General features: G+C 46.2%; 1 long non-coding RNA gene across 2 annotated transcripts; it reads left to right on the top strand.

Moving 5' to 3' along the window:
- The first annotated feature begins 314 nt into the window (after nucleotides 1-314).
- Nucleotides 315-25884, top strand: LOC119169407 (uncharacterized). 2 transcript variants are annotated; one of them, XR_005109591.2, is made up of 3 exons: nucleotides 315-548; nucleotides 1925-2038; nucleotides 12839-13049. It is a non-coding gene; the product is annotated as an uncharacterized LOC119169407 (long non-coding RNA). The 2 variants fall into 2 exon arrangements; XR_012893812.1 differs by lacking the exon at nucleotides 12839-13049 and adding an exon at nucleotides 25644-25884 and having other exon boundaries at nucleotides 316-548.
- Nucleotides 25885-27212: the final 1328 nt, after the last annotated feature.

Here is a 27212-nt window from a genome sequence, read left to right as displayed (position 1 = left end):
CTGCTGCTGTCCTGTACTTAACAGTGCATGGTGACCGCGTTTTAGTGATCATCTATATGTCTTTCATCACACTGAGCGTCAAATATAAAGGAGTCCACGCCTAAGTCACGATCAATACTTAGAAAAAGTACGACTGAAGAATATGCGCAGGTACCTAGTGCATGTGCTTGTAATAGTTTTCTGGTGATAGCTCTAGGCTGAATCGGCCATGAATTGTTCTCATATAGAAATAATCGAGCTATTGTGCGCTCCAGATCTTGTCCTTGCAAGTACCAGCTGAAAGCTGTTTCGCTTGCCCAAGCTGCTTTCTCCAGAGTCTGAAGCAACAATGAAAACATATTCTATTTTGTTCTACAATGTCTTGCAAGGAGAACTGATTTCGAGGAGTTTTGTAACGCACTTAGGTATTGCAGTGTAAAAGGGCAAGGAAAGGCGTATCAATTTCTTCCATCGCAAGACACTATAATATTGATGGAACACGTGAGATAATACCAGCATGGTGCCATTTCGTGTGCTGCTTGTATTGTGTCTTGTCTCGGGCATTATTGGTGAGTTGCTAAACCATTCTTTGAAGTTAAAGCAAGATCACCCCTTTTTTTTGTGCGAGTAGGCCTAGCGAATATTTTGCGAGCATCTTTAAGCGTTGCAGTCTACCTCTTCCTTTCATCTTTACTTTTTATTCGTTGTGCAAAGCAAGACGCGGTTTCATATCGTCAGACCTCCCTGTTGTGCGCTTACCCCATATCCTCCTCTTCTGCATTCTGCAAAAAGATGGGATGGGAGCTCAATGCACCGCAATAGTGATTAGGTTTTTGTTTTGTGGTGCGTTTAAGTTTCAAGACTAATTTTTGCATATTGCACTTCAGGCATCAGTTTCTTCTTCATCAGTGTGTACTTACATGCAGGAATTCATTAGGAGGAGCCATAACAATAACGCGACGACTAAGCAGCCTTACAACATATCGGTTTACTAGACTGCCAGTTCTGGCTAGCACATCACAAACTTCAAAGTTTTACAAACTTTGCGTGCGTTACTTTCACTGTGAACTAATTTGAAGTTATATATTTAAATAAATAACACTTTAACACCTTTAAAAGTATAATTAGTAAAATCTAACATCTTGTTAGCGTACCAAATTGGAAACAAGCACGCGAAAGGAGCTCAGACTATTTTCTCTCAGACTCGTATTCACAAACGGTTCTCGACTAAAAACTCAACCTCAAAGGATTCTTTAGGACTGTTTTGTGTTGCAATTTGTGCAGAGCAGAAAGCCTCCAGTGTTCCTCGAGGTTGTGATCCGAGTCGAGCAGTGTTTGTGAATACGGGCCTTAGCATTATAAACCCTGTTTCTTTTTAGCAGGACGTTTTCAGCTTGTTGTCACTACAACAAAGAAAAGAAAAGCGATATTATGCTGATCTGATAATAAATTACCGCTTCAGACAACCAAAGCTGACATATACGGATTGTCAACTTTTTTTATTCTTGTTTCAAGCACGCATTGTCCTAAAGTAATATTCAGTATAAACTTGGACGCTGTCTTCAAATGACGTATTAGGACATTTTATGCAACAACAGGAACAATGAATGGTAATGAGAATACCTAGAGTGACAGAACTTTAGTGCAGCTTGCTTTTTTTTAATCGTTCTATCCCTGTGTTATAGCAATTGGTATTATACGATTTTGTTGACCACTTTTGGAGATTCGAAAGCATAAATAGATGCCCTGCTACAATATATTATGGTAGGAAATGACAATAAATGAAAAATGACACAGAAGAAAAAAGGTGTTACTGAAATATGTTGATTTAAACAAGGCAGCTCATACCTTTTTCAATACGAATGCCGACTAAGAAATAAGTCTGTGAACCCTTATTAGTTAAAAGAAAATGAATTTCAGACGACAACCGTTCATTTTTTTTCAGCATCCCGAGACTGCAAGTCAAGTGGCAATGAATGCCGATTCGTGCTTTTTTGTAGTCGAAGCAGAAGAGTACCTATCAGTGGCTGTGGATTCCTAAAAACGTGTTGTAAGAAAAGTAAGAATTTCTTTGCTTCCAGATATTTTATAGTTGATGAATGAACTGCAATAGCGGCTAATAATTATAGGAACTGAAGATTTACTTTTGATTTCCTAAGTATACGAGTGCAGTGGGATAAAACAAAATGGCTGGTCGAAAGATAAAATATTTATTATGGGCTGTGCACACTCGGACGAAGTATTCAAGTAAGCAAGTAGAAATAGCTGTAGATCACTCCTAACAGATAGCTTAGAAAGTGGCATATTGTTGATTGAATCACCCTCTTTGTCAATGATGGTTCAAAATGACAGAAAATTGTAGGCCAATAATATGAAAGTGTTATATAAAATAAACATATTACCGAGCACAGTAATACGACGTCCGGGTGTTCGTGAAAAACAAGACCAGGTTAAGCAAAGAGTCCCTGGCTTTAAAAGAGAATATCATGGTTGGTTTCTGAAATGACATGCTTTTTATCTTAACAAACCTCGCCAAAAATGCAGGTGCACTCAAGTACATGCAGCACATATCCGCAAATAATGGCCGTTTACTTTTCTGCCTACCTCGAGCGTGAAATACAAAATGATTTCATTCTAGCAGTTCAAGGTTGTGCGTTAGACATTTCAAGAATGACGAAATACCTGTGAGAAATTCAAGCCCACATAAGTGTACAATAAAACACAAAGCGGCAAGGGTAACATGAAAACATCAGCAAACAGCATAGCGGATCAGTGGGCGTGTGTAGCCGATATTTCAGTTGAGGAGAAAATCAGCTAGGTATGATGGGTAATAGAGACAAATGAGATGCCAAAGGTTGGAAACAAAATTTAGGATATCTAAATGTTAGGTAGACTTATTAAAATATTAGGTTCGCAAGCATGAAAGCAGACCATTTCATTGAAACAACGTGAATTTAAGATGATTGGTAGAAGTATTTATCTTACAGTGACATAAACATGCTTGTAGTGTAAAGGAGGCATCAACATATTGCCACGTTCCATTTCCCAAGTTTTTGTTATCGTCCCAAAACACCCCACGATTCTCAGCGCAAACCGCGCCTGCAGTTTTCTAGAGGGTCCCGGACTGTAGTAGATCATTTCGATAAGATCACGCCCACTGTGCGAATGGTACAGATTGTTCTGGAACGCACGCCGCCGCCAGCGATAGCGCTAGAACATTCGACGGCGGGAGTATAAATGCCGACGCGCTTCGCCGCTTGTCAGTTGTTGATCGAAGGCCGACGCTCCGTTCGCCGCTATCAGTCTGAGACTGCTATCTGTGCGAGACTGCTGCTGTAATTGGACTTTCTGTTTACCGGGCACAGGTTCGCCCAAATAAACAGTTAAATTCCAACAAGAAGTCTCCTGTCTTCGGCCACGTCACGACCCCGTGACATCTGGTGGAGGTGCTGCTTCGTTCATGTACCGCACGCCCCCGTCAAGCCGTGAACCCAGCCCACGTCGCGGAGAAGACACCGACGCCAACCAGGAGCAGCGAACAAGCCGCCGACAGCAAGGGCTACCACCGGAGTACGGGCTTCTACACGACAAGCCGCGGAAGACCAAGGCCATGACCGCGACTGCAGCGACAATGACAACCGCAGCGTCCCAGCCCACGATGGTCATGCATCAACCCAGGGAACCACCAATTTTCCATGGGTCATCGTTCGAAGACCCGGAGTCCTGGCTAGAGACATACGACCGTGTGGCCGCCCTCAACCACTGGGACCAAGACGAAAAGCTGCGTCGTGTGTTCTTCTATTTAGAAGACACCGCAAGGACCTGGCTCGAAAATCGGGAGTCCACGCTCCGAACGTGGGATGTTTTCTGCGGCGCATTCCTGCAAACGTTCGCGAGCGTCGCTCGAAAAGAGAGGGCCGCTGCTTTATTAGAGACCCGGGTTCAGCTACCAAATGAAAATGTCGCCATTTTCACAGAAGAAATGACCCGACTATTCCGTCACGCTGACCCAGACATGCCTGAGGAGAAAAAAGTTCGTTTCCTCATGCGAGGGGTCAAACAGGAGCTCTTCGCGGGGCTGATGAGAAACCCACCGAAAACCGTCCAAGAATTTGTAGCCGAAGCGACCACTATTGAAAAGACCCTGGACATGCGCACCAGACAGTATAATCGTCGCCTGACTGCAGACTGCGCCGCTGCTCAAGCCAGTAACTCCGGAGACCTGCGTGAAACGATCCGAGCGATCGTGCGGGAAGAGCTGCGCAAGCTGTTGCCTTCGGCGCAGCCTCAAGTGGATTCGATCGCCGACGTTGTGCGAGAAGAAGTTCGGCAATCGCTTCAAATTCCCCACGCACCACTGCCCGACTTGGAAGCTATGAGCTACGCCGCTGCACTGCGCCACAACGCGACTCCCCGTCCACGCCAAAACGCCGCCCCATCGCGCTTCCGTCGACAGACGCCACCGCCGCCACCACCCCCACCGACGTCATACCGTTCGCCAGCGGCCCAGCGCAGTGCACCGAGGAAAACTGACGTCTGGCGCACCCCTGACCATCGCCCGGTCTGCTACCACTGCGGCGAGGCCGGACACACATACCGCCGTTGCCAGTACCGACAGATGGGATTGCGTGGCTTCGCCGTCAATGCCCCGCGCCCACAGCCAGGAGAACGACCACGTGACATCGCCAACTACCTGACAGGAGCTCGGTGGACACCACGAAGCCCTTCGCGTTCGCCGTCGCCCAGCCGCCGCACGTCACCGCACCACCGACAGTACTCTGGCACAACGCGGGGCCGGTCTCCTAGCCCGTATCCGGGAAACTAAGGGCAGCAACCGGTGGAGGTGCGGTTGCTGTGCGACGAACTACCGAAGATCCTCCGACGACGACGACGCCGCGACAGAGCTTTCCGAACACAACGCCAACCAGGCAAAGCCCTGACGACGAAAGCTCACTTACCGAAGGTGGCCTGACGACGCAACATGGAAGCAGCGGAACAAGTCGACGCAGCCGTGACCCGACGCCACGCCCTAACTGTAATGCGAGACGGCGAATTAGCGACCTCGACGTTCTTATCGACGGCCACAGTGTGACCGCTCTCATCGATACTGGAGCCGACTATTCTGTCATCAGTGGGTCGTTCGCCGCGAAGTTAAAGAAAGTTAGGACAGCTTGGAAAGGCCCTGAAATCCGCACAGCCGGAGGTCATCTCGTAACGCCTGCAGGAATCTGCACAGCGAGAGTCAGCATTAACGGCCGTATTTATCCTACAGACTTCGTAGTCCTACAGCGTTGCTCGAGAGATGTCATCCTTGGCATGGACTTCTTATGCCTTTATGATGCTGTCATCAACCTAAAAACAAAGTCGATAACGTTATCCACAGAAGAAGCACTACCGCCGCGCACGCCGTCTAGACACCATGCCTTGAATGTGCTGGAAGAACAAGTCACCATTCCGCCTCGCTCAAGCGTCATTATTTCAGTCGGCGCTCCTGAATCACCTGACTTCGAAGGCGTCGTTGAAGGCAGTCAGCATCTGTTGGTCACCCGAAATATTTGCGTCGCAAGAGGAATTGCAGAGTTGCGGGGAGGCAAAGCAACGGTTATGCTCACAAATTTCAGCAATGAGAACAAACATGTTAACAAAGGAACAACGGTCGCATACATCGAAGAAATTGTCGAAGCCACCAGTGCTTTCGCCCTCGCCGATTCTGCGGAACCTGCTCAGAGGAACCAAGCCCCTCCCATAGCTTTCGACGTCAATCCCAGACTTCCGAACGATAAGCAAGAACAGCTCAAGGCCCTGCTCCTGCAATACGAAGATTGCTTTTCGTCGTCATCGAAAATTCGGCAGACCCCAATCACGAAACATCGCATCATAACCGAAGAAAATGCCAGACCACTCCGTCAGAGTCCGTACAGGGTTTCGACGTGAGAACGTGAGGCCATCAAGAGACAAGTTGATGAAATGCTGCGGGATGATATTATCCAATCGTCCAACAGCCCATGGGCATCCCCCGTGGTGTTAGTGAAGAAAAAGGATGGGACCCTACGTTTTTGCGTCGATTATCGCCGCCTGAACAAAATCACAAGAAAGGACGTGTATCCTCTCCCACGAATAGACGACGCACTTGATCGGCTCCATAACGCCAAGTACTTTTTGTCAATGGACCTCAAGACTGGCTATTGGCAAATCGAAGTCGACGAAAGAGACCGAGAGAAAACGGCGTTTATAACACCGGACGGCCTCTTCGAGTTTAAGGTGATGCCCTTCGGCCTTTGCTCAGCGCCTGCAACTTTTCAACGCGTTATGGATACAGTACTGGCAGGATTGAAGTGGCAGACTTGCCTTGTGTACTTGGACGACGTCGTCGTGTTTTCTTCGAGTTTCGACGAGCATCTTCGGCGCCTTGAAGCTGTACTTCAAGCCATCAAGACTTCCGGACTCACACTGAAGCCAGAAAAGTGCAGATTTGCGTATGAAGAGCTCTTGTTTCTGGGGCACGTTATCAGCAAGTCTGGAGTTCGTCCTGATCCACGGAAAACAGCCGCCATCGCCGAATTCCCGCCGCCCACTGACAAGAAAGTCGTGCGCCGATTTCTGGGCCTGTGCGCCTATTATAGGCGGTTCGTGAAAAACTTCGCCCGCATCGCCGATCCTCTCACTAACCTTACTAAGGCCGACGTGGAGTTCAAGTGGGAAACGCCACAGGAACACGCTTTCCAGGAGCTTAAACATCGCCTCCAGACGCCTCCGTTACTTGCCCATTTCGACGAATTCGCCGAGACAGAAATACATACTGACGCAAGCAGCGTAGGTCTTGGCGCCGTTCTTGTGCAGAGGGCTGACGGACTTGAAAGGGTTATTAGTTACGCCAGCCGATCGCTATCCAAAGCAGAAGCAAATTATTCCACAACTGAAAAGGAGTGCCTCGCCATCATCTGGGCTACGTCGAAATTTCGCCCATACCTCTACGGCAGGCCCTTCAAAGTTGTGAGCGACCACCACGCCTTGTGTTGGCTAGCCACTTTGAAGGACCCTTCAGGTCGCCTCGCACGATGGAGCCTGAGACTTCAAGAATATGACATTACTGTCATTTACAAGTCCGGCAAAAAACACTCCGACGCCGACTGTCTCTCTCGTGCGCCTGTCGACCAACCGCTACCCGACGACCCGGATGACGACTACTTCTTGGGAACGATAACTACCGACGACTTCGCTGAACGACAGCGGGCCGACCCGGAACTTAAGGCCCTAATAGAATACCTCGAAGGCAGGACCGCCGAAGTCCCGAAGGTATTTAAGCGCGCACTTGCATCTTTTTTTCTACGAAATGGTCTTCTACAAAAGAAAAACTTTTCACCGCTTCGGGCTAAGTATCTCCTTCTGGTGCCTTCAGCTCTGCGACCAGAACTCCTGCAGGCCCTGCACGACGATCCGACGGCAGGGCACCTCGGTGTTTCTCGCACGCTCGCGAGGATACAAGAAAGGTACTACTGGCCGCGTCTTAACACCGACGTCACTCGTTATGTGAGGACATGCCGGGACTGTCAGCGACGCAAGACACCGCCGACAAGGCCAGCGGGACTTCTGCAGCCAATTGATCCACCTTGCCGACCTTTTCAGCAGATTGGTATGGACCTATTGGGGCCGTTCCCGACGTCGGCTTTCGGAAACAAGTGGATCGTGGTAGCCACCGACTACCTCACCCGCTACGCCGAGACAAAAGCCCAGCCAAAAGGCAGTGCATCCGAGGTAGCTAAGTTCTTCGTCGAAAATATCGTCCTACGTCACGGCGCCCCGGAGGTCCTTATCACCGACAGAGGAACGGCATTCACTGCCGACTTAACTCAAGCGATCTTGGCATACAGCCAAACAAACCACCGCCGGACGACAGCGTACCACCCACAGACCAACGGCCTCACCGAGCGGCTTAACAAGACGATCGCCGACATGCTGTCAATGTACGTCGATGTCGAACACAAGACGTGGGATGCCATTCTTCCGTATGTGACCTTCGCATACAACACGGCGGTGCAGGAGACGACGCAGATATCTCCATACAAATTGGTCTACGGAAGGAGCCCGGCAACGACGCTCGATGCCATGTTACCCAACGTCACCGACGAAGAAAACCTCGATGTGAGCGAGTACCTTCATCGCGCCGAAGAAGCCCGACAACTTGCGCGTCTCCGTATCAAGAATCAACAGACGACTGACAGCCACCGTTACAACCTTCGACGACGCTTCGTGGAATACCAGCCCGGTGAACGTGTTTGGGTGTGGACGCCGATACGCCGACGTGGACTAAGTGAAAAGCTTCCGCGACGGTACTTCGGACCGTACAGGGTGGTTCGACGTCTCGGCCCACTTGATTACGAGGTTGTCCCCGACGGCATTACGAACTCTCAACGACGCCGATCGCGACCTGAAGTCGTCCATGTCGCGCGCCTCAAGCCGTTTCATGCGCGTTAACAAACTGAACCAGTGTTTTTTGTATTATTGTTGTATCGTAATTTATTCATTGTACTTTCTTGCATTATTATTGTACCTTCATTTTTAGTTAAAGCATCGAGACGATGCCTTTTTCAGAGGGGGGCAATGCCACGTTCCATTTCCCAAGTTTTTGTTATCGTCCCAAAACACCACACGATTCTCAGCGCAAACCGCGCCTGCAGTTTTCTAGAGGGTTCCGGACTGTAGTAGATCATTTCGATAAGATCACGCCCACTGTGCGAATGGTACAGATTGTTCTGGAACGCCCGCCGCCGCCAGCGATAGCGCTAGAACATTCGACGGCGGGAGTATAAATGCCGACGCGCTTCGCCGCTTGTCAGTTGTTGATCGAAGGCCGACGCTCCGTTCGCCGCTATCAGTCTGAGACTGCTATCTGTGCGAGACTGCTGCTGTAATTGGACTTTCTGTTTACCGGGCACAGGTTCGGCCAAATAAACAGTTAAATTCCAACAAGAAGTCTCCTGTCTTCGGCCACGTCACGACCCCGTGACAATATATTTCGCGTGCCTCTGCTTTACCAAAGGAAAAGAGACTAGTGTGGCTGGGTAGATCCATTAGGAATTAGAAACCTACACCTTGGCCCGGCTAGGCGAATTATGTCTAGCCTTTATTTGACGTCTTCGTGTTCTAAGTGGGCGTAACACTTGTTAAGTAATCTGACTTTTAGAATGCAGATTGTAGGTATCTTCGGAAACCCTAATGAACTCTTGGTGATACCTGTTGCTAATAGCGTAAAGACATGTTTTTTAGCCTAGTTGCCTTGAAGTCCAAACTATTCTATACATTATCATTCGCCTAGTAGAAAGTTTTACATCCTTGCTTGTCCCATTGAAGCTTTTTTGATATTTGTTATAACACGAGCGCCGTACTCCCGCTGTGCCATCTTTCGGCTCTCAGGGTTCAAAGCAACGGCAAGCCGCATATGACTATTCAGGTCTTCTATTCTCGTGCATGTAGTGTCAATTTCATCGAGTTTTATTTGTCTACCTGGGTCGAGACAGTGATACGCATTGTGTTCATAAAACTAGCTCTTTATGCACTGTTCGGACCGGGAATGTTCGATCATTTTAGTGGACCGGAGATGAGTAGTGAGGCGTTCCCATTTTTTTACAGCCGTTAGGGAAAGTGATACATGACGCTGTAGCAGACCAAGGGAAGTCTTGGCACTTCCACCGTAAAACAAATATAAAAATTCCAGTGAAGTTTAAGAGCTTGCTTAATTTTTTAGGCCAAGTAATAAACAGAACTCACAGACAGTACAGCCAGGGAAACAATATAGGGAATCTTGTGGAAAGTAACTGTAATGTAAATGTGAAGAAAGGGGGACAAAAAGGTAACTAGCAACCAACACGACCTTAACCTGCGACTTTCGAATACGCGGTCAATGCTCTAGCATTGAGGTACCATGGCGGTTATCTCCACAGTCATTTTATTGGGTATGTGTGTGCATTTAAACGTGGGAGCGTCAGTCAGTGTCACCTGTTGCAAAGGCGTCGAGTACGGCACACTCTTCTTCCTTGTTTGAGGACACGTAGTACGTGAACTTATTACAATATGGCAGCTGACCAATAATGTCAAATCTTTGCCATCAGTAAATCACATTCAGGTCAATTGTACAACTTGAAAGGTCACTTGTCACAAGCATTTCGGGTCTTCAGCATTATTAGCAAAGGACGTTGATAGCAAACAACTAATATAAAGTGGAGCGCGTATACTACTTCTATCACAAATGTACGATAAGTACATTTCTACCAATATTATGATTAGAGGTGGAGCTGCAAGTGACAGATTCCAAAATTTCGAAAATATACGCGTGCCCACTCAGTAATGGTGACGGCTTTGCGAGGCGGGGCACTTATTCGCAAGTCTGCGCATTTGAAGAATGGTACGCTCTCTTCATGGCAGTGTTCTAGGGTGATTGGGGGACGCGTCTCGAGTAGGCGTAAGAAGTTGTAAAAATTTCAAAACTATGTGAACGTGTTTCGGGAAATATCCTGACAATAAGTTACATTGTTACCTGGTGTAAAAGCATACCTGTATAAAAAAACTGAGTACTTGAATGCAGAATGCAACGTCTTATTCGTATTGCACAATTATTTAGTGACAATGTCGCGAATGTTTGTGTGCTATACTCTTGCATTCTTAGCTTGAAGAATAATGGTATAACGAACAGTAACAGCTCCATTATTCTCATCAGGAAAATATTCAATATACACCTAATTAGTCACTTTCACAGATCGCATAGCATGACAAACAATACTAAATGGAAAATACTTACCTCATGTAAAACATTACGGAGCAATAACCCCAATTTTCGCGTCAAAAGAAAAAGCGACTAATTATTAGCAGAAACTTTGCTTCATTGCATGTCTTCGTTAGGCGAAAATGGCGTGACTTTTTGACTAAACATTGCAGCAAGGGAGCCTCGATATTGCAATGCGAAAGGGCACACAGCCACCACTCAGTGGCATGGGCACTCTAGGAACCAACGAACTGTGTCCTGGATTGGAGCCAATTACTCAGGGGGAGGAGGGACAAAAGACTGCCCGTGATAGATAGTTCATCTTCAAAACTGCGCCACACTAGCGAAACTCTTTGGCTGGCGTTCATCTTTGCTCAGCTCGAAGGTTAGTTTCACGAAACAAGGTGTTACAAGTTCGTATCTGAAGGAATATATCCAGTGCTCCCCAACTTGCTTGTTTACATTCGTTCACTTTATCTTCAAAAGGCATATTATTTGAGCAGTGATGGATAGCCTACCATAAAATTAGTGCAATACTTGTTACTACTACTTGTATTCTCCGTAGGGAAGAGCTGCTGCACATTTCGGAGTACAAGCATTAGATGACCTGTGAAACAAAATACCGCATATAGTTCGAGGAATTTCTCTGAAATTATAAATAAAAATCCAAGGAAAGCTGTATCTGTTTGATTCATTCAAAGTTGTTTCGTCTGTAGCGTCAGACATCCTACGTTGTTTGACGATCTAATTTTGGACCGTAACTGTGACAGGTGAGGTAAATAACGTTTTAATTCGTCATGTTAGGCGGTTACGCAGTATCAGCGAATCGAGGCTGAATTGAAGACTGGAACGGCGGTACTATGGCTGTGCTGGAACTTCGGTGTGTTAATTGTAATATTTTAGCATGATTGCTGGCATTTTAGAGCTTCATAAATAATTACACCTATATACCAGCTGAGCTCAAGAGTTACTTAAAAATTGGCATATAACACATATGGAACGTATCCAATAGTTAAAATCTTTCCCATTTCTTCTCGTATCATCATACAATGTTACTTGATATGTGTTATAGTGTCATATGAGAATTTAGGACTGGTTTATGAACGAAAATAAACCACTTGGGTCTTCGATTGCAGCCTATGTGCTCGCGAGCCGTGCTACCGAGTATCATTGAATACACTGTGAAATTCCAAGCAAGAAATTCCTATCCCTTTTCGAAGAATTCGACATATGCGACAACGTCCAAACTAGTCCCTTTCCCTCTACCCTGAGCGTTGATCATTTTTTTCCAACCCATGTACCACTACAGGTTCATGCTGCGATAGTAGCATGGAACCAAACTTCTGAGTTAATTCGGTTGTGTGAGCAATTTCGCAGTACTTTTAACTGTGGTCCTTCGGGACAGAATTTTGTGTCAACGCGATTTATGCGAGCATTTGAAGAATGTGTCGCTGCTTTTTCCTTAACAAAAAAATTAACGGGGCTTTCTTCGATTAATCAATAAAAAATGAAAAATTATTGAGTATTAAATATAGCGTCAAATTAGAAGCACAGGTACGCGCTCTTTCTGGAAGGCATTTCACCCCCATCTTGACATTTAGACCTGAATCATGCGAGGGCACCCCTAAAAAATTGTGCCCTTATCGTCCGCCGTAGTTAGGAGGGGGGGAGCGCTTTGTCGGAGTTTTATGTTATAGGCAGCTGAGTTACCTAACGCGTTAATAAATTAACGCTTTAATGATTATATGCAGTTTATGACAGTGATCACAATACCCTGTAGGAGATATAATCCAAGGTATCGCAAGAGAATTTTTCCAACAGTGCATGATATACACATATTCTAGGGTCCAATCAAAATACTAAGGAATGATACAAAAAAACGTGAACGTCAATGTATTCTGCCCCAGTAATAACGACTCAGTAACGTGAACTATAAGCAACCAAGTAAAAGAAGCCATCGTGTAATAAATAAACATTAATTTTATAGTGAGAGAGAGCTAACATCATCGAATACAAGGAACAGTAGGCAAAGCCCTCACCATACCGTGCTACAAGCGTCGCAATGCTTTTTAATTTAATCGTGTGTTTTTCTCCATACAGAGGAAAAGGGAAGTTGTGTTTCGATGCTGGGGAAGTGCCAAAATGCCTCACATAAATGTGCCGGACTGGTACATCAAAAGATGACATGCCCACATGGACAGTGGTGCTGTGTCCCCACTGTGCACTAGTGAAAATAGTTACGCTATTTTTCATGGTGTCTCCCTGTAGACAGATTGGTTCATGAGCCAATAAAGCATTTATTTTCAGTAAATTCGAAGCATGATTTCTAAATGAGATACCCACCAGGGTAGTGTAACTGTGATGGTGTTTGACTGCTGACCCGTAGGGATCGAATCCCAGTTGCAGCGGCTACCTTGTCTATGCATGGAGGTGAAAATGTGCACGGCCCGCACACCTAGATTTAGGTGCACGTTAAAGAAGTTCAGTTGGCCTAAGTTTCTGGAGCCCTCCACTAAAGCCTGCCGGATAACGGCAAAGTGGTTATAAGGCATTGAACCTCAAAATTTATTATCTTACGACACGTGTACATTACACAAATCAAAAATGTGTTTTCACATAATGTTCAACACACAACATCCAACCATTTGATAATTGTCGCGCCAGGAGATCAAAATATAGTGTGATTGTTCACCATATCCTGAGCAAATTTCAACGCAGTATAAAAGAGAACACTTTTAGGTTGAACATATGGTGGTTTTAGGACCTTAACCCCCCCTTATAAATCATTAGGTCATGTGCCCGATTCACTACTTTATCGATGAAGCATCTGGTTCGAGGGGCAAAACGTGCGGAAGAAAACCAGCTCATTCGACCAACAATGGCACCCTTGTGCCGGTAAAATTCGGAAAACTATATTCAGTCTTGTTTTATAAAACAAGCAAAGAACAGACAAATTGGGTTAGAAAAAAATAAAAAATAACAAGAAAGCTAGTTGGCGAGTTTTTGGAATAAAATCGCCCATGTGTCAAATGCTTTTGTATTCGCCAAAGACACAATTATCAACGTGACAGCGTTAAAAAGCACTTTCCGGTCAAATTCCACAAGCCATGTCAGTGTCGCTGTTAGTGTCAATGTAAGCGTCGTCTAATATGAGTGAAACATAATCACCTTGTCCCTTAACAAAGAAACGAGAAAGGTGGAACTATGATGAATAAATTATTTCAGGATTCCATTCAATGTCGAAACGTGAGCCATCTGCGTAGCTAGCAGTTGTTCTATCACAAAGAATAATTAGTAAACTTTTTCTTTCATGAAATGTATGTGTATGTGCGTCAGAATGCACATATAATGGCACTAACAGTATGGAACGGAATGGAATGAAAAAATTGGCAGCACATCCACGGAGTGAATGATGGAGATTGGGGTGAAGCATTCGTCCGTCCATTCGTTCTTTCTTCTCTCCGTCCATGCGTCCACCTGTGTGACCGTCCATGCGTCCATCCGCTCGTCCGTGCGTGCGTCTGTTCGTGCGTCCGTTGTTGTGTTTATCCATGCATCCGCCCCTGCGTCCGTTCATGCGTCCATCCATGCGTCTGACTGCGTGTCCGTTCATCGATATCTTCAACACTCCAAGTACCACCATTTCGCATCTTTTCATCATATATTCCCCATATCGAAGCACCGCTATCCAGCGGAGATTTCAAGACTAAACTAGAGGTGGCACACGCACACTTTTTTAAGGCTTTAGCTTCGGGTCTACTTCCAACCTTTAACCACCTCGAGTTCGGGGTATATACTATTTGACTGTATTCATGGCACTGCGGCCCAACGCTCGCTAAACCTTTCTGAAACTAAGGAGGTTACGCCCAGCGAGTATAACGCAGCAACCTTTTCCTGTCAGATGTACATGTAAATTGCTGCTAATTGGAAATTAGAGACAGGAGGATTCAGATTTTACTTTCTTACGGCTTGCGCTTTGTATCTACTTCCCACCTTTTACCATCTAGAGTACATTCATGGTATATACTAGTTCATTGTTTCCGTGGCACTGCGGCTCACCGCTCGCTAAACCTTTTTGAAACTAAGGAGGTTACACCCACTGAGTATAACGTAGCAACCCTTTCTTGTCAGATAGTGCTCAATGTACATGCCAATTGCTGCTAATAGGGATTGCAGCGTGCGCGTTAACTAAAAGCCAAATGCTCCTGTTTCTCATTCCCTATTAGCAGCCATTGTCATGTACATTGAGCATTATTTTTTATTGTTCAACAACGCACAGAAGAAATCTCTCTCCGGCACCACCTTGAAGGTCAAAATGTTATACTTGTTACGTACTACAACGGCTACGAGGGATGAACGGGTGCCGCTATAAGAAGATGGCCCATTGCCGGTCGGTGAGAAGTGAGCATAAAACATTTTTAAAAAACACTATATGAGTGTGATGTATTGGAAGGAGTATCCCTAATCATCATATACTGCGTTTCAGAGGTGTAAAATCATGTGAGGGGTCAAAATTATGTTATTCGCTCAGACATACTTATCATCATCAGCAGCAGATTCAGCAACAAGGTGAGCATCTGCGTAAGTTAACATCTGCCCTACGGACGCGCAGTGCGCCCTTCACTGATTCACATAAGGTGTAACTATGGCTATTCTGCTCTTAACTGTGCTTCCTACAGGAATTCGATGATAATTTGAAGCGGCCAATGTTACCCACACAGTAGATTGTAGTGTCGGCAACATGGCGCGACTGAGAACAACGAACACACTCAACCCATGCTACACAAGACTCCTTTATTCTGGTGACAGTCGTGTTTATATATATGTCAGAGGTGCCACCATCTCTTGAAGACAGTGGAACGTAACTAAAGTAACCTAGTATCGACCTTCGACACTACATCAAACTCTCCCCAAATATATACATATTTACACAAAAAATGATTACGAAAAGAGTCGCTCTCCATATCATGGCCAATTATACATAGTCCTAAAATCTTGTGGATTGTCTTCGGTTTCTTGCGGACCTTCGCAGAGTTGGTGGTCCACCAGCCGGTTCGGCGCCAGCAACTGCAGCACAATCACCACCACATCACACTGGAGCATTATCACCACCACCTTTCGCACTATCACCATCACCATGCAGTGAAGCACTATTACCGTTACGATCGCCAACATTAGGAGCAGAGTGATAGCATAGCTCGGAAGAGCGAGTCGTTCTGCCAGGCATCAGTGGACTTCGGACGGTGTTGTTGGAGTGTCCGTTGTCGTCCGAGTTTAGCGCATGGTGCGGCAAAGCTTCCATGGGAACTGCAATCAATGGAGAGGCGTCCCACGTGCTAACATCTTCAAAGCAGAAGGACCATTGTCCTATTCGCACGAGAATTTTCAAAGGAGGTCCAAAAGTGGGAGTGCCCTTCAGACCAGTGAGTGGTATTTACCCCTCACGTACACTTCCACTTGGAACTCAGGTACTTGTGCAGCTCTCCGCCGGTGAATATAATCCTTGCTTTTACGCTGGTGCTCTTTCACCCTCTTGCGAAGTGAAAACGTCTCCTGAACTGGATCTGCGAAGAAGTTCACAGTGGTATAGTCAATGATATCCAAAGATGTCCTCATGTGCCGGCTGTGTAAAATCACTGCTAGAGAGAGCCCAGTGGTACTGTGAGGAGTGGCCCTGTATATTTCCAAGTACTCTTTAACAGTATTTATTATTGGGCGCTGCTCCAGCATTGCCAACAAAATGTGTGATTTGAGGACACGGTTAAACCTTTCGACCTGTCCGTTGGCGTGGGTGTGATACACAGCCGAAAAGCTGTGTTTTATACCCCAGTCTTCAAGAAAATACTCAAATGTTTGAGATCTAAACTGTGGTCTGTGATCAGAGACGAGTTCAACCGGATAGCCTTCCCGTGCAAATATCGACAAGAGGAAGTCAAGCATTGTGCGGGAGAAGGCTTTACGGGCGAAGGCTATTTCCGGCCACTTTGAGAAGTAATCGATTACAGAGATGACAAAATGACCGTCAGCTGATGCACGCTCAAATGGCCCAGCATCATCAATAGACATATTGCTCCGAAGCCGGTCAGGAAGAGCTACTGCCTACAGTGAAATGACTAGCTCTTAACACTCTTTTCCGCAGCTTGGTAGGTTGCATAGCAGTGGATAGCACTCTCAATCTGTTTGTCCAGACCTGGCCACCAGTACTTTTCGTGGAGACGTTGCTTTCTTTTCACTATTCCCGGGTGCGATTCATGGACCAGTTGAACGAATGCAGTGGTGAGCTTGACTGGAACTACAACACGTTCCGAGCGCATCAACAGGCCATCCACCACAGATAGTTCCTCTCGCACCTCCTAGTAAGGTCTAAGTTCAGGTGGCAGTGTTTTGTGGTTGGCCTTGTAGCCTGAATGAATCGTGCAGCCTACTCGAGCTTGCAATCTTCGGCTGTGGCAGTACAGAGATCATTGATGTGAACTGAGATCATTACGACGGGCACTATTTCTTCTTCAGTCTTAAAGCATTACGTTGTAACTACTCGTAGTCTTGCGCTGTGCAAACATGTTCAATCTTAAAGCCTTCTTCCGTGCTTGGTACAGGAGGCCGGGACAAAGCATCAGCTACTTTGTCGTGTTCCCCACGCCGGAACTCTACAACAAAGCTGTAACGCAGCAACTGAGCAATCCGCCTTGCAATGCGAATTGGTCGTTGCCCTGTGCTTCATGTTGACAGCAAAGATACGAGGGCCTGGTGGCCTGTTACCAAAAGTATTGATCAACCCCAGAGATAAATGAGCCATTTCTCGCATGCCCATAGGCCGGCCAGGGCCTCGCGTTCTCCTGTCGAGTATTTCTATTCTGTCTCTGTCAAGGATCATGATGCAAACGCAACGGTTCGAATGAATGGACCGTCAACTTGTTGCAGTACTGCACCGAGGCCTTATGCAGATGCATCAGTGGCTACAATAACTAGGAGCGATGGGTCAAACATTCGCAGTACTCTTCCCCGTAGAAGGAGTTCCTTTACCCTTGTAAAATTTTGTTCAGCAGTCAGATCCCGTTCAAAATGAATATCCTTGCGAAGTAGCCTTCACATAGGTTGTACCTTTTCAGCAAGGTTGGGAATAAACTTGGAATAATACTCCACAAGACCGAGAAATGAACGCAGCATGCCTACATCTGCGAGGGGGGCAGCGGGTACAATAGAATCAACTTTTGCTTGGAAGAACACTATTCCTTCTGCGCTGATATGACGTCCAAGAAATAATAGCTGTAAAGCATAAAAGTTGCTAATATCCTTGAGCTTGAGTCCAGCTTCGGAGATACGTAGCGAAGCTTGCTCCAGATTACTCGCATTCTCTGAGTCGGTTCTGCCGAAATTGATGATATCGCCTATATAGCAGAGGACCCCCTTGCAACCCTGCAGGATTGTTATCATGAGTTCTTGAAATGCGGCTAGAGCAGACGCCACTCTACAGCAGACTCTTTTAAACGGGAAAAGGTAATCGTGGGTAATGAAAGCGGTGACGTCTCTGCTATCAGGATGAAGAGTAACTTGGTAGTATGCAGAGGCAAAATCAAGCTTTGAGAATCAACGTGCACTATTAGGAGACTGCAGCAGCTTCTTCGTATGACGCAGGACAAAGCTATCAACTACAATTGCCTTGTTGGGCTCTCTGAGGTCAATGCTTGGGCGGATGCTGTCATCTTTCTAGCGAACTACAGCTATAGGAGAGATCCATTCAGAGGCTTTAGCCCTTTCAATTACATCATTGGAGTGGAGCCGCTGAAGCTAGTCGCTCACTGGCTTGCGCCGAGAAAGAGGGAGGCGTCTGAGCTTCTGCACTACTGAAGAGACTCACGACTTCATTTCCACCTGATGCTTGACGCCTTTCACCAGGCCGAGGCCCGGTGCAAATAAGTTTGAAAAGTTAGCCCACAACAGACGTGGCATATTGAACGTCGGTGGCCTTGCTGGAACTGTGCCGCTCGTATGCGCAGTTGTTGTTGTTTTCTGACTCATGGTCTCTGACGCTTCGGCAGCCATGCACAGGCAGCGCAGCTATGCGATACAATGTGCAGTGCTAAAGCTTGCCCCAGGTCTAGACCCAGAAGAAAAGTTCCTACATGAGTGACATGAATTGCTATCACGGCTGTTTCGCCTTTAAATGAGATGCTTGCTTTAAATTGGCCCCCTACGGGGATATTTCGGCATTGGAAACCCAGCAGCGTAAGGGCAGAGCTGGTTAGTTGAACCCCTTCGGACATGTTTTTAAATTCTTGTTTTCTTGCAATTCACACAGCTTATTCTTGTCGACTAAACACTTAGCGACACATGGTTTTGAGCTCGAGGTGACTGGCATCACTACTGCGTCAATGTAAACGCCCATGTTCCCGTCTTCGTGAACAGTGATTAGGCTAATGACATCTGGTGCCTCTTATTCAGGAACAAATACTTAGACGCAAGTCGGGTGTTGTCCTCGTGCTCTGCGTGAGCTACGACACACTCGCATGAAGTGGCCACAGCGGCTTCATGCGAAGCAGGTTCTACCATGAGCGGGACAGGCGTTCTCTTCACAGTGACGTGTTCTGCAATTACCACAAGTCTGCAAATTTTTGCTGCACTGAACATCGGCAGCGTCGGTCTCTCAAGATGGCGAGCTTGTTTGGCAAGCGCGTGGTAAGCTAGGGCGACTCTGATAAGGGGGGGCGTGCTTCGCACCGGCTACTACCGTGCAGTGCTCAACTCGGCTGTCCATAACGACGGAGCGTCGTGCGCGGAACAGCACGAGCGACATCTTCAGTCACAGATACGCCACATCTGAGCATGCACGGTGCTAATGATGTGCCGGCCCTGCAGTTTCCACCCTTCTTTATCTCCGCGGCCGCGATGACTGCTTTGCCCGTCGAAGCGTTGTCAACATTACAGAATCGAAATAAAGCAACGCATAAGAAATATTCTCGCTTCGTGATATTATATCACAGTGACAACGGTTTTCTTCGTCTTTCTTTTTTGTTTTGTGCTTTTTTCAAAATCGCTCAGAGTGCTTTCGACGGCGAAAGCACTTTTTGCATCCGCGGCGATAAACAGGGATCAGTATTGCAAAGCAGGCACCGTTGGCGGGCGCATCAATGGCGCCGAGCATGCTCAGATGTGGCGTATTTGCTACTGCAGATGTCGCCCGTGCTCTTTCGCGCTCGACGCTACGTTGTTATAGACAACCGAGTTGAGCACTACGCGTGCTTCGTTCGGAAGTGTCATACTGACGTGGGTGATGACGCGCTATGCGCTCAAAGAAATTATAAAAAGCTTCCTACTACAGCTGGGCTCGCTCGCTGAGTATCGCAATTTCAACGGCATGGGCGAATGTCAACGTGTCGCCCTCCAAGAGCAACATTGATCGCAACGGCGATGATGCAGCTCCGGTAATGAACTCATCGCACGTATTATTGTTTGCTTGCTCAGCGAAAGCGCAAGAAGCTGCCAGTTCGAGAAGCGCGAAGGCGAACTTGGGGATGGACTCGCCATCTAGCTGACGGCGCTCTCGGAAGGGATGCGTTCTAGGCGAATATTGCGCGCACTGGCAAAATGTCGTTCCAGAATATCGCAGGCCGCGTCGAATACGTCTCGAAAACTCGCTGCCGCTTTTTGCTTGGCGGCCACACCACGGTCTTTGCATTCACTGGTTGAAGTTGGGGTGGCGGACAACGCCTCAGTCGTCGGTAGCTGTGGTGCGGTGGGCGTCGGTGGAAGCGCATCGAAAATACATTGTCCTTCAGGGCCCAGGCAGTGTAACAGCAGGGCCCGACGGTGGGCTGCAGGCAGGTCGGCAGCTCCGGACACGAGAAGAAAATTCTCAAGGAGGCGTTTCCAGTGGGTCCATGGTATGGCTGAAGTGCCCGGGGTGGCAAGAAAGGGAGGCGGCGGCGAAATTGCGGTGGAAGCCTGCGAGGCGTGATCGAAAACCTCGTCGCCAGATTGTAGTATCGGCAACACGGCGCGACTCAGAACAACAAACACACTCAACTCATGCCACACAAGACTCCTTTATTTTGGGGACCGCCGTGTTTATGTATGTCATGGGGCCACCATCTCTTGATAACAGTGGAACGTAAGTAAAGTAACCTAGTGTTAACCTTCGATGCTACAGTGAACATCTGCGTAAGTTACCATGCAGCCCTACGGATGCGCTGTGCACCCTTCACTGATTCACATGAGGGGTAATTAAGGCTATTCGGCACTTAACAATGATGCTTCCGAGAGAAATCCAATGATACTTTCAAGTGGCCAAAGTTACGCACACAGTCGTTTGTATCTGTACGGTACGTTAGAGGAATACACGGAGAACCGGAGAAGGCTTTTAGTACAGAAGGCTATGCGCATGAGACGAGATTACCCTATCTCGAACTACTCTAGAAGGCGAAGCTGAACCGTCCTCCAGGTTTTTATGCTTTCCGTTGTTCGGCAATACCTAGCTGGCTGATTTTATGAACAATTTGTTTTAACCATCAACCTAGCGTACTATACACAAAGATAGCAATCTGTAACATTCCATTTTGAGTTTTGGGACGTTAAACCCCACATATCATCAACATTCCATTTTGAAGTTTTCTTCCTTTCATTCTATATTGCACATGCTTGAAGCCGTTTACAAGTCAACGTGTCTTTGCTCTCTTGATGCACTGAGTCATTTGTGTAACGCTTTTTGATCTATATTTTTAGTTCAATTATTTTTCACGCATGTCCTTGCTTGCAGGCGCATGTGAGCATTGCGCGAGTTATATATCGTCGACTCATCAATTTTTCGCTAGGCGGAGTGCTCGATATCATTTGTTGCTTTTTGTATATGTTGATTTGTCATTCTATATAGTGCTCGAGGAGCGATGCCTTGTATGCTACGTTCTGTTTAATGGAAATTGTATATGACACCTGTATTCGTCCCCCCCCCCTTTTTTTTGAAGGGCGTAGGAGATACAGCACGTACATCACTCAAAAAAGTATACGGGCCGTTGCCATCCGCATTTCATTGCACTTTGCACCGTCTAGTGGCGAAAAGCCTGATGTCAAGGGCGATTCTTTGACAAAACCCACAATAGTACTGCTCTCGACTGATACTCCATCGCAGCAATGCTCTCGATAGCAGGCGGCTTGTGACTATATGGCATACGCAGCGATTGCGTATCACCCTTTCGTTATCCGTGTAAGGGTGCACGAATTGTTCGACCTACAAGTGTGCGTCCTCAAATGCATCCTGTGCACGCACGACTATCTCTCTGTCTTGCTGGTTTGAGACGAAGAGCGAGAGCGCGTGTTTAGAGAAAGAGTGAGAGGGAGAGAGAGAGTTAAAGATGCAAGAAAAGGCAGGGAGGTTAACCAGACGCACATCCGGTTTGCTACCCTGCACTGGGGAAGGGATAAAGGGGAGAAAAGAGGTTGCAGAAAGATGAGAAGGTACACACAATCACGAGCACACTCGGGGAGCACACACGGTCTACAGTGAAGGTTTCACATATCGTCCTATGTCCATTCTGTTTTTTTTGCACCACTCAATATTTGTGCCTTTTTCGCATTCACTAACTCGTCTTTTGACGCAATGGACAGTATCTCACCGTTCCTGCACATGAATACCGACTAGTGGTACCGGTCGGTTCAAGCTATTACACAGATAGAAGATTGTTATACATGTTGCCGTACATTTATTTTAAAAGATAGTCAGCCCCGTACTGTCTATCTAATCAATTCCACTGCCCCTCCATATTATCTTCCAGATTCACTGCTGTCACTTTGGGAGCTAAGATAACTTTGAATTAGTATGTAACGAATAAGCTTCAACGAACCATTCACTGTACACCAGTGTCAAATAAATGAAATTTATAGGTGCTTACTTGCCAGTTCAGTTTGAGTTTAGAAAAGTGCCTCTACCACGGCTAGAAGCTAGCACAGACGATCCTTTTGGGCGAGTTTGAGACGGTACGCATTCGTTGGTATAATTTAAAACAGACATGTTTATACGACGTTTTGTTTCTTTAGAAAGTGCAGCTATTTATAGACTACAACGATAAAGCTTTTGCAGTTTATGGTATTATTTGCTACGTTCTGAGAATAGATAAATATAACTAATATGACAGTCAAGAAAATTCAGCGACAAATGGCTGGCCTTCTCGCAGTCAAAAGTTGATGTGAGCACCAAACAGTTCTCGGCAAAGCGCATTGTTATTAGATGATGTCATAGCCACAATCTCAAAAAAGTATTGGTGATGTTGGCACGGGTACACATCACCGTGCCACATCACACCTTGCTATGCACTGTTATGTGTTGGCCTCTTTGTTGCCTTTCACAATATTGCATAAATGTGGGTATTAGCATAAGCAGCTATGATGCCATGCACACTTGAGCGTCTGCAGACTGCATGCTGGTGCCCTATGTACAGCTGTCAAATACTGTAATTCATGAGCCCCACGGAACGCACTGCCATCTCTAATTCGCCGAAGAACCCATGCAATCAGCCGATTCTCAATTACTAGCTCTTTTTTTTTACCAAAAATTTGTGTAAGCTTTAGGTAAAAGCACTTCGAGTTGTTCTAGTCAGCGTTTTTCTTTTTTTTTGTATCATTTTGGTGTAGACAGCCAGCTTAATGGTAAACACTAGCATTGATCCCAGCCTTTTCAAATGAAAGAGTGAATCTATATATTAAATCCGACTCGTTCACTTGAAAAGATACACACCAGGAAGCACTGAATATATTTTGCGATAAGGTCGGTATTACATCAGCCGTGAATCTGGTTTCAGAGTATGCACCAATTGTATCCGCATGTACTCAGTAATCGGTTATAACCAGCTCAGGCAAACAGGCAAGGTGCTATTCTACAAGTTCTGCAGTGAAACTAAATATATATTGTCTATTGTGAAAGATTGCATTGTCCGAATTCCTGATTTTAAGAGGTTTAAAGGTGCCATTTTGTCGTCAGCGGGAAGCGGAAGGAAAGTTTAAACAAAACTTTTATTTTACATTTTACCATTCTTTAAACATTGCAAAAATCAGGTGAAGTAGGATATTCTAATCACGATGCTGTCTTTCTCGGTGCTATACGTATTCTGTTTCGCCTCAGGCGATATCGGTGAGTACATGGATCGCTTATATTTGGGAAACGGTGACAATACAAAAGCATTACATTTAAATTTCTCTTTTGTCGCTAGTTCGCATGGTTTTATCTGTGTCCTGATGTCTGGACGCAAGAAGGAAGGGTCTAGATCAAGCTAGTTGTAGCCGATGTTCAACAAACAGACCACGAATAGACAATCAACATAGAAAAAAATTCGAAAGGCTATAGTGTGCAAAGATTTGTCGAAAACGCACGTGTACATAAAAATTCACAATTTTATTAAATTTGCACACGCCATCCATCGCACTTAACAAGCGGCTTACTAAGTTAAGAAAGAAAATCACAGCGAGCGTATCAACAGACGTATTACACGTATGTAGAAGAAAAAGGATGCTCTGAAAAGGCTTGTGTTGTGGTTTGCGCTATGAAGAATCGCCAGTTCTTTGGGGGTCAAGATAACCGAGCAACTGCTGACAATGTTTCTTGGCCACAATCAAAGCTTCAGTGATTATTCTTGTGTGACATTTCGCTTAGTCACGGGTGTAAAGTCACACTGATCAATGTTGAAGTCTACCGAAATCGCGGCCGTGGGTCCACGTTTACGATCGAGGCAAAAATGCTTGAGGCACCTGTGTGCATGTTCAAGAGCCCCAGTTGGTCGAAATTTCCAGAGCTTTCCACTGCGGCGTCTCTCATATTGATGCGGTGGTTTTTGGACCTTATATGCCAACAAATAATATTATTATCTTTATAGTGCACAAACGCCTAATTTACTTTCAGTGCCACCGTATTGTGTTAGTGTAACCTAAATTTAGGCACAGGCTCATTTAACGAGCCTCTCACGAAAACAAAGAATAAAGCTTTCTTGTTTTCTTTGGCACTTTCGCAGCACATGCCAAACTGAACATTTCTTAGAGCACCATTGATAAAGCTTCTTTAGTATAACTTCTTGAGGCTATGTAGCGCTTGGTGTGCGTAAAGAATGATTGGCCCGTTCTACCTTTTTACTGACACGGTTTTGCCAGCTCTGTCAGATCTCATTCTTGTCGAAGTTGTTGCCAGCATAAATTATCAGACAAGAGTGATCAGTGAAGCCTGAGTTATTGCCGACGAAAACTTTCTACAGCACCTGTTGCCGCCTGTTACGTGACAGTTTGCATGTGAACACGTAATAGTGTATGTTGAACACACACACACACACACACACACACACACGCACGCACACACGCATGCACGCACGCACGCACGCACGCACACACACACACACACAAACACACACACACACACACACACACACGCGTATATATTGAGTTGAGTGTCTTACAGGGGCTTAGAGAGATATAAGGGATCACAAGAATATGTTTATAACAAAAGAGCCACGTTTAAATGTTTAAATACAGAGTGACTACCATTTTTTTTCGATAGGTTTTCGCAGAGTTTAGGCATTAATACGCTATACTTTCATTTCGGTAAATCGCAATACCACGGAAATATGTCAAAACACCGTATAGGGCAATATAAATATTTTTAAATTATGATAATCAATGAATGCGACGTGAAAAAACAAACCTTGGATTTAAGTGGCTTTGGTGGAACGCATAACTTCATTCTAAAAAAATTACGTTCTCGTTTGGATAAGCTGAGTAAATTGTAGGTGGTACTAGGCTGGGCACAAGTGGAACCTTGATGCGAATATCAGAAAAAGCATTTATTGCAATACGCACAAAATTACGCTGCTAATTCTGGCATCGCAAATGTCACAGTACTGTTTTACCTAATTATATAATTTCTATTTTCTTACAGAGATTCATTCCTGCTCAGCAATGAATGGCAAATGCACACGTGTCTTCAAACGATGCACTGGACATGTGAACACTACTTTGCCTTGCCCTCGAGGCAGGAGCTGCTGCATTGCCGGTTCCCATTGAGCAGCGGGAATCAGAGTGTGCTGGTGAATTAGTTTAAATGACTTTCTTAAAGCTCTTCCTGTGCGTCGTTTCTCTTTCACAAGCTTGAGAAATAAAGCTTCCTATGCAATCGGTGACTAGGCGGAATCTTTTTTGCACAACAGCATTTCACGCGCACCACATAAGCAAAATATAGGGTAAAGCTTGCGCGAAATCTGGAACGCAAGATTTTATTATGAATGAAACCAGTTTAGTGTATATATATATATATATATATATATATATATATATATATATATATATATATATATTGTAATAGGTGAGACAGACACAACAACCGTTCGTCGGGCAAGCTGTTCTATTCAGCCTCTTCTTCCTCGCTCGCCTAACATGCGCGTCTGTGCCAGAGTGCCAGTTTCGGTCTTCGTCGTCACACTCAGCTATGACTGCAAGCACTATAGATGGGCCACACGACAATGTTCATGTGGGTGAGGCTAGCTGCAGCAGTTGACATTGCTTCAGGTGGGCGGGGTTGGCTGCATCGTCGTGGTCGGCCCCGACCACGCTGGAAGTTTGTCGAAATTGGCTCCGGCGGCCGACACTGGCTATGTCGCCCGGGTCGTTCGCCATGTCGTGGTGAGGACTGGGTCCTGGTTGGTCCCTTTGTTGATGATGACTCCGTGGGACGACATTGACTGTCGCGTGGCAGTCTACAGCCTCGGCCACGCTGCGACTTTTCAGAGAAAGTAGTTCCACTCCGGTTTTCCTTTGGTGGACCGAGCAGGCATTCTCCTGGTAGAAGTTTCCTGCGGTGGTGTGGTTTTCTTGGAGATGGTTCTGGCGGGCGGCCCCGACTGGATCGACATGGTCGCAGGTTCATCACAGAGCGCTTTCCTTTGTCCCACCACATTTTAGAAAACAGGGCAGGAAATGGTTGATCCGGCAACGAAACTAGTAGCATCCCATGCAGCCATCTGCGCAACTTTCTGCGGATCGAGAGATGTTTTTTGGTGTGATTAGACATCTGCACGAACTTGAGGGGAAGTATTCGGGCTGACTTGTGGCGTGACTCCTGCGCCGTGACTTGCGTAGTCCGTGACTTGCGCAGCGTTGTCGCTATGGGGCTCCCAGACGCTGTAAAGTCAGCGATTCTTGAAGCCACGCTGCGTACTGGCGGGAGATCCTCGACGGAAGCCGTTCCGAAAATCGAAGACTCTACTGATTCAGGCAGTGCATGCGTCGCATGCATATCCTCTTTTGTCTGGTCAGATGGGATATTACTAGACTCAGCAGAAAGACCTGTCTCATTGGGTGGTAGAATGTCCAGTCGGATGGGGACCAGTGCCTCTAAGTCGACCGGACGACCTGCGTTGGGGCCTCTTGCGGAGCGTTGCGCAAAGCTTGCCATGAAGGGCCCGCCGGACACAGCTGCACCGTCGGGCCGGTGCTCCTCAGGAGCTCTAAA

This window comes from Rhipicephalus microplus, chromosome 2 (assembly GCF_043290135.1).
Source record: "Rhipicephalus microplus isolate Deutch F79 chromosome 2, USDA_Rmic, whole genome shotgun sequence".
Taxonomy (NCBI): domain Eukaryota; kingdom Metazoa; phylum Arthropoda; class Arachnida; order Ixodida; family Ixodidae; genus Rhipicephalus; species Rhipicephalus microplus.
The sequence above is the reverse complement of the archived record's forward strand: the minus strand, read 5'-3'. Positions and strand labels throughout refer to the sequence as shown.